General features: G+C 44.8%; 5 non-coding genes and 2 pseudogenes across 5 annotated transcripts; all 7 read left to right on the top strand.

Annotated features, from left to right (window-relative positions):
• Nucleotides 1-2,207: 2,207 nt before the first annotated feature.
• Nucleotides 2,208-2,271, top strand: LOC135574442 (small nucleolar RNA SNORD29). Its single transcript, XR_010465449.1, has one exon. It is a non-coding gene; the product is annotated as a small nucleolar RNA SNORD29 (small nucleolar RNA).
• Nucleotides 2,272-2,524: 253 nt separating this feature from the next.
• Nucleotides 2,525-2,596, top strand: LOC135574446 (small nucleolar RNA SNORD30). Its single transcript, XR_010465453.1, has one exon. It is a non-coding gene; the product is annotated as a small nucleolar RNA SNORD30 (small nucleolar RNA).
• Nucleotides 2,597-2,929: 333 nt separating this feature from the next.
• On the top strand, nucleotides 2,930-3,056 carry LOC135574431 (small nucleolar RNA SNORD22). The gene has a single exon (XR_010465439.1). It is a non-coding gene; the product is annotated as a small nucleolar RNA SNORD22 (small nucleolar RNA).
• A 303-nt stretch (nucleotides 3,057-3,359) lies between these two features.
• On the top strand, nucleotides 3,360-3,434 carry LOC135574427 (small nucleolar RNA SNORD31; annotated as a pseudogene).
• Nucleotides 3,435-3,816: 382 nt separating this feature from the next.
• LOC135574450 (small nucleolar RNA SNORD31) lies at nucleotides 3,817-3,886 on the top strand. The gene has a single exon (XR_010465457.1). It is a non-coding gene; the product is annotated as a small nucleolar RNA SNORD31 (small nucleolar RNA).
• A 785-nt stretch (nucleotides 3,887-4,671) lies between these two features.
• Nucleotides 4,672-4,741, top strand: LOC135574455 (small nucleolar RNA SNORD31). The gene has a single exon (XR_010465461.1). It is a non-coding gene; the product is annotated as a small nucleolar RNA SNORD31 (small nucleolar RNA).
• Nucleotides 4,742-6,090: 1,349 nt separating this feature from the next.
• Nucleotides 6,091-6,164, top strand: LOC135574452 (small nucleolar RNA SNORD31; annotated as a pseudogene).
• The last annotated feature ends 244 nt before the right edge of the window (nucleotides 6,165-6,408 follow it).

A 6,408-nucleotide genomic window follows, 5' to 3' on the forward strand; every position in this document is an offset into this window, starting at 1 on the left:
TTTCGTGATCGTTATTATCCACCCGCACAGTAGGTGGCGGAATGCACAATGTTGCGAACGCCATTATACCATAGAAGAAAAAGAAGGAACGGAAGCTTACTTGGTTATTCATGAGAGGGTTTTGTGGGTTAAGTCCCCGTGTGTGTAAACGGTTTCATTTCTCTTCAAGATGCGGACGACTCGAGAGAGAGAATATCCCGCTCAGGTAAGCTGCATATTTACTGAGATGTCTGCATTTTTCTGCTATTGTACAATGACTCACTCTGCTGCAGTAAAATGATGCAAGCGAATGTTCGTTTACCAACTGGCTAGTTTGGTGGTTTTAGTTAGCAAGTAGCTAACCACGTGCCATGTTAGCTAGTATGCTAGCTTTCCAGTTAGGAGTGACCGGACCTTCAGTCATTATAAACCCAACATTAGAGGTCTCTGCTACGGTGATGATAAAATGAACTCTCTCTTACCGAATCAGTCTTTGAAGAAGAAACTTCTTTACCAGATTCTGAGTAGCATTTGGCCCCTGATTCGACTCGTTGCTGCGCTAATGGCACCCTATTCTCAATAATGTACTACTTATTAACGTTGATCTGGTCAGAAGTAGTTCACTGTATTGGAAATAAGGTTCCATTAGCGACGATATCCGTGTCGGGTTCTATATGCCTGCACGTTGCCTGTTCATAAATGGACCTCCCTAACTTCACCCTGATCAACAGAAATGCAGGACAGATGTCGGGAAGTCCAGAAGAATGACACGTGAGTACATTGACTACCTCTAGGATCATTAGATGTGTTCAGCTTGTCTGCCATTCACCTTTAAGGGATTCGCCAGGGCCCTTTATCTATTTCCCAAGTTAGTGGATACAAGCTCACTGTAAAGGTAGATTATTAAGTGATTATTCACTAGCATTAACAACTATTAAGAATATGGTTATCAGCTAGCATGCTAGACCATACCTGTAGACGTTATGCTAGCTTTAGTTAGCAGTGGCTATCAACGCTACAGTTACCAACTCGGTGCACCTTGGTGTAGACTGTCAGCATGTGGTGACTGGCTATAAATGATGATCCTCAATGACAAGCATATATCTGATTTTTGGTGATGCTAACTTTGATCTGATGGCCTCCTTGTCCTGTGTTCCAAAGCCTATTGTAGTAATATACAGACCAGTACGTCACTAACATGGATGTGTTCTTTGCACAGGTCTGCATTACTTGTGACATGACTTCCTGACTTCAAGGCATCTGAACAGAATCTCCACTTGGAGTTCCATTCTGGAATAGGAATGTGTGCTGGTGAGTAACATTTGAGTTTATTCACTGGTGTTCAGGACACTTCTAATGGCACCACATTTCTATATGGTCACTACATCCAGGCTTTATATGATGATCCATTGACAAGCATATGTCTGATTATTTTGTGAAAATACTCTTTGATCTGATGGGCTCTATTCAAGAACCTTCTATCATCTTATAGAAGCCAAGCTATAACTAACATTATTTTGTGATTCCTTCTACAGGATACCTGGTTCCAGACCATGAGACTGATGCACTTTGTGAAAATCCAGGTTGGTGAAATGTTAAGACATTGACATCATTTGAAATAGTACCCCTACTTCCCTTTATAGTGCCCTAACTTAGACCAGGACCCATGTACTATAAAGGCAACAGGGTGACTTTGGATCAAGGCAATTTCATGTTTTGGCTGGCCGACTGTACAAGATGGCTACCGGGATGTGCTACAGTCCCAATGATGATTAACTTAGCTCACTTTGAAACGACATGAACTACTGAGTGACTGTAGCTAATGCACCAGTTGTATGTTTAAATGTTCTTTGCAGCAAAACACCAACTTCCTTTCTCATTTCAACAGATGTGGGGATGAAGTTTCCTGAAGGGATTAACACGACCTTCACTGTTGAGCTCGTCCAACAACTATCAAACTGGGTTCCCCACTACGGGTAGGACTGGTCTTCCTGTTCCACATGTTGCTGGAATCCCAAATGGCACCTTATTCCTTGTGAACTGCTCCTGAGTGGCGCAGGGGTCTAGGGCACATCCGGCTGTGATTGGGACCACCATCGGGCAGGTCACAATACAGTACGGGCAGGTCACAATACAGTACGGCCAGTCGGTCTCGTCAATAAGTAGTCCACTGTATAGGGACTGGGGTGCCATGACTCTGTGGAACCAGTCACTTGAAGATGCTACAGTCCCAATGATGACAATCTTAGCTCACTTTGAACCGATGTGAAACGACATGAACTGCTGAGTGACTGTATATAGTGCAGCAGTTAGTCATCGATTCCTCAATCATCACACTAATAAAATGTTTGCCTTTCGTTCTTCAGGGTTTGGGTGCTGTGGTCCGTGGCATTGCAGCGTGGACTCCAACATACTGGTAAGTTGTGGTTCTGAAACTGTCCCAAGTGGTGCTTTATAGTTTATTGTATTGATATTTACACAGCTTGTTAACTTTTACTTGTATAGTTTAGCTGAACACATGTGTTAGCTCTCCAAACCTTCTGCTGAACATGATGAATATTCTCTTTGGAATCTCGTTCGTCTGAACTCCTGTTGAGAAAAGGAATAGCTGACTTCAGCAGAGGGCTACGTAACCTGTCATAAAGGCTACATATGTTATGTCTAACCCCTCCTTGTGCCCTCCTCATATCTGGTCCCCACCCAGACTAACCTGAAGCTTATGTCTTCCTAGGTTCTTCTGTATGTGGCTGAACAGGGAGCCGTGATGCCAACTAGACTGGTGAGTTTTGGTTAATGAGTACGTTTGGTAATTGTTATGGGTAATGAATCTAGTCCATGTTTCTTAACCAGAGACTCTGCCTTAGCCACAAGCTATAACCCGTCTTAGGTGTAAAAACTAACTGCAAACCAGAGGGAACAGTTGATGTTTGGTAGTCATGGTGACTCTGGCTCCTAGTGATGACACCCGCACGCGTCTTACGCCCTGCGTCGACGACAGAACCTGCAAAGGTGGACCCACTGGCGTTGCCAGGGCAACAAGGGGACAGCTGGTTGGGGTTACCAACTGTCTGATGGGACCAGAGACTCACACAAAATAGCATTTGGCTCTGCATTGTTGATCCAAAATGGCTGCTATTAGATTTAATATGGAGAATCATTCATGTCGTGCTAGTTGTCGCGGGTGATTTGTGCTGCTACTAGTGGTAGTCCTGATGCAGTACAGGGCCCTTGTCAACACCTTCCCTTAGTGTTGTTCAGCATGTTTATTTTGACTCCTCTCCTTCAGGTCCTGATGGTGGTACCAGACTAGTCACTAGAAGATGCCTGTTACTGAACTACCTCAAGGTGTGTGTGATCGACTTGACTTCTGTCCTCTATAGTGTAGATGTGATGATTTCCGGTTACCGCCCCAGTCTGATGTTAAGCTGACTGATTGGTTACTAAACTGATCTATAGAGGTGGGGCTACTTTTCTGTACTGCAGTTTATCACATTAATATAGATAGAAAATCTCCTCTTCCAGGTCCTGACTGTTGTACCAGACTGGCCACTAGAAGCTCTTTGCTGTGACAGTGAATGAAGATGTGGAATCCAAGTTATTGTGAGTAGAAGTGTAGCACAACCAGCTGGCAGATTATTTCACTTATCAACTGCAATCTATGCTACTTCCTGATGTTCAGACAATGACTGCAGCAGTCTGTCCACTCCTGGCTGAACGCCAGGCACAACATGAGGAAGTAGAATCAGCCACTCTAGTGTGGTGGGAAAATGTACCAAGACGATTCAAGGACAAGACTGAATAATAGATTGAAATTAATAATGGTGCCACCTGTTGGTTAGTAGAAGTGATGATTTCATATTACCGCCCCAGTCTGATGTTAAGCTGACTGATTGGTTACTGAACTGATCTACTCTCTAGCATTGTGTTCTGGTCCTGGGAACCCAGAGGAGGGGTGGGTCCCCAAGATTAGTTAATGCTGTGCTGTTGACTGATCTAATGTCTGACCACTAGTTCTTACAATATCACTTAATAATCCCTCAACTCTCCTCCCCAGTTGATGTCCTTGTGGGTCTGCAGTCTTCAGGAAGGTGTGTATGATTTGTTTTTACAGTATCTTCACTCACTGACCCTGCACCTCTTGAACTTGCTACAAACTCCACCTACCTTCTACCTACTCATTAACATCACTGAGGGAACTACACCTCTCATGAAAGCTTTGCTACAGCACACACCCACCACATGGAACATTCTGGAATGCTGTTTGTGATGAACCTTTGTCACAGTTGATTGGCTTCTGTCCGGTGCTCTGTGGCTGGCATCAACCCAGGTTTCCCATCGGTCCTCCTGTGGGTTGGGCAGACACTGACAAGCCTGCTCTCTGGTCCTTTTGGGGCAGGGGTAAGGTGGGCTGCCTGCCTGGAGGGAGGGTGTCTGGGTGGGGAGCTTGGAGCCAGACCTTGGACCACTGGCTGGATGGCTACAATGACTGAAACCAAGCCTGATCTCATTTCAGAATGCTCTGCATATAGTCTGCAGTACCTAATGTACTTCTGCATAATGTTTGATTAGGGATCTGTTCCTTCCAGGTCCTGACTGTTCCAGTCTGGCCACTGGAGAACTGTTACTGAACTACCTCAAGGTGTGTAGGGATCAACTTTCACTTGATCTGTTGCCATTAACTGTCCTTTATCATGTAGAAGTGATGATTTCCGGTTACCGCCCCAGTCTGATGTTAAGCTGACTGATTGGTTACTGAACTGATCTATACTCTAGAGCAGTGTTTCACAATCCTGGTTCTTGGGACTGAGATGTATAAGGCTTTGTTTAGACTGACAGCTCAATTCTCATCTTTCACTTTTTAGTCTTGAATAATCAGACCCTAATGTTGGTGAAACTCTTTCGTTTCTGAAATACTCTGGGAATACCGCTCAAGCCCAGTTCTTGGGGGAAACACTTGTTGACCGTTTTGTGTCCCCAGGATTAGAATTCACTGCTATAGACTGATCTCATGTCTGACTACAAGGTCTTACAATGTCACGTCATGCTTTCCTACTTTCTCCCTCTAGGTTTCTGCCCCTCTGTTTGAGGTCCTGGTGTCTGCAGGGTTTGGAAAGGTGTGTGACTTTAGACAGAATCTTAACGCTCCTTCCACATGAAGCATTCTGGGATGTCGTAAATGATGAGCACTACTCATGAATGAATCTCACTCTCCAGTCTGTTGTCAGTTCTGTGTTCTGGGGCTGGATCAAGGTCTGGCCTCCCATCGGTCCTCCTGTGGGTTGGGCAGACACTGACAAGCCTGCTCTTGCTTACCTGGGGCAGGGGTAAGGTGGGCTGCCTGCCTGGAGGGAGGGTGTCTGGGTGGGGGCTTGACCCCAGACCCTGGACCGCTGGATGGCTACAATGACTGAACTACATGGACCTGATCTGGTTTCAGAATGTTCTGGATGTAGTCTAGTAATCTGAGATGGGGATTATTTGGTTTTAAAACTGTTCTGTTTCTTTAGATCTGGTTGGCTGCTGAAGTGTTGCTGTGCTGGTGGAGGGGAAGGTGTGTAGTGTTATTATAATGCACTGAGTATAGAGGACATTAACACCTTCCTAATATTGACTTTACCCTCAGAACAGCCTGTTGTCTGCCTACAAGGGGTCTGTAAGCGTTCCACAGGGATGTTGGCCCGTGACACAACTGTGGGTCGACATTGGAGTGTAGTTAGCTGGATGTCCTTTGGGTGGTGGACCAGTGTTGATACATATGAGAAACTGTTGAGCTTGACAAACCCAGCAGTGTTTCAGTTGATACAAACCGGTGTGCCTGGCACCTGCCATACCTCTTTCAAAGGATCTTAAATATTTGTCTTGTCCATTCACCCTCTGAGTGGTACACAATCCATGTGTTGTGGTTTAAAAACCCTTTTAACCTGTCTGTGTATCTACACTGATTTAACCAGTGTCTTCAATAAGGGCTCGTTTCACCTGGTCAGGTTAATGTATTGACCACTCAGTGGATATGTGTTGTAATGGGAAAGGGGGCAGATCAATATTAGGAAGATGTTGACTGTTCCTCTTGGATCATCACACTGACCCATGCAATGTGTTCTACACTACATACTCTGATGTGATGAGTCATCATTACCGCCCCAGTCTGATGTAACGCTGACTGATTGGTTCATCTCTGATCAAGTCATCTCATACCTTGTGTATTAGTCCCTACAGTATCACCAGGGTTTAATTCTTACACTATTTTCCTCTCTAGCTCTCCTGTTTTACACCGGCAAGACCTCTTACACTCCTGATTGGTCAGCAAGGAAGTGGGGAAACCAGGCCAAGTCAATTCAACCCTGTGACTGTTCTGATGTGTAAATAAACCTACAAATTAATGCTTGTCCTATTTTTCTTTCTTGGTGGTAGTTGTTGAATTTGGCCATT

This window comes from Oncorhynchus nerka, linkage group LG12 (genome assembly GCF_034236695.1).
Source record: "Oncorhynchus nerka isolate Pitt River linkage group LG12, Oner_Uvic_2.0, whole genome shotgun sequence".
Lineage (NCBI taxonomy): Eukaryota > Metazoa > Chordata > Actinopteri > Salmoniformes > Salmonidae > Oncorhynchus > Oncorhynchus nerka.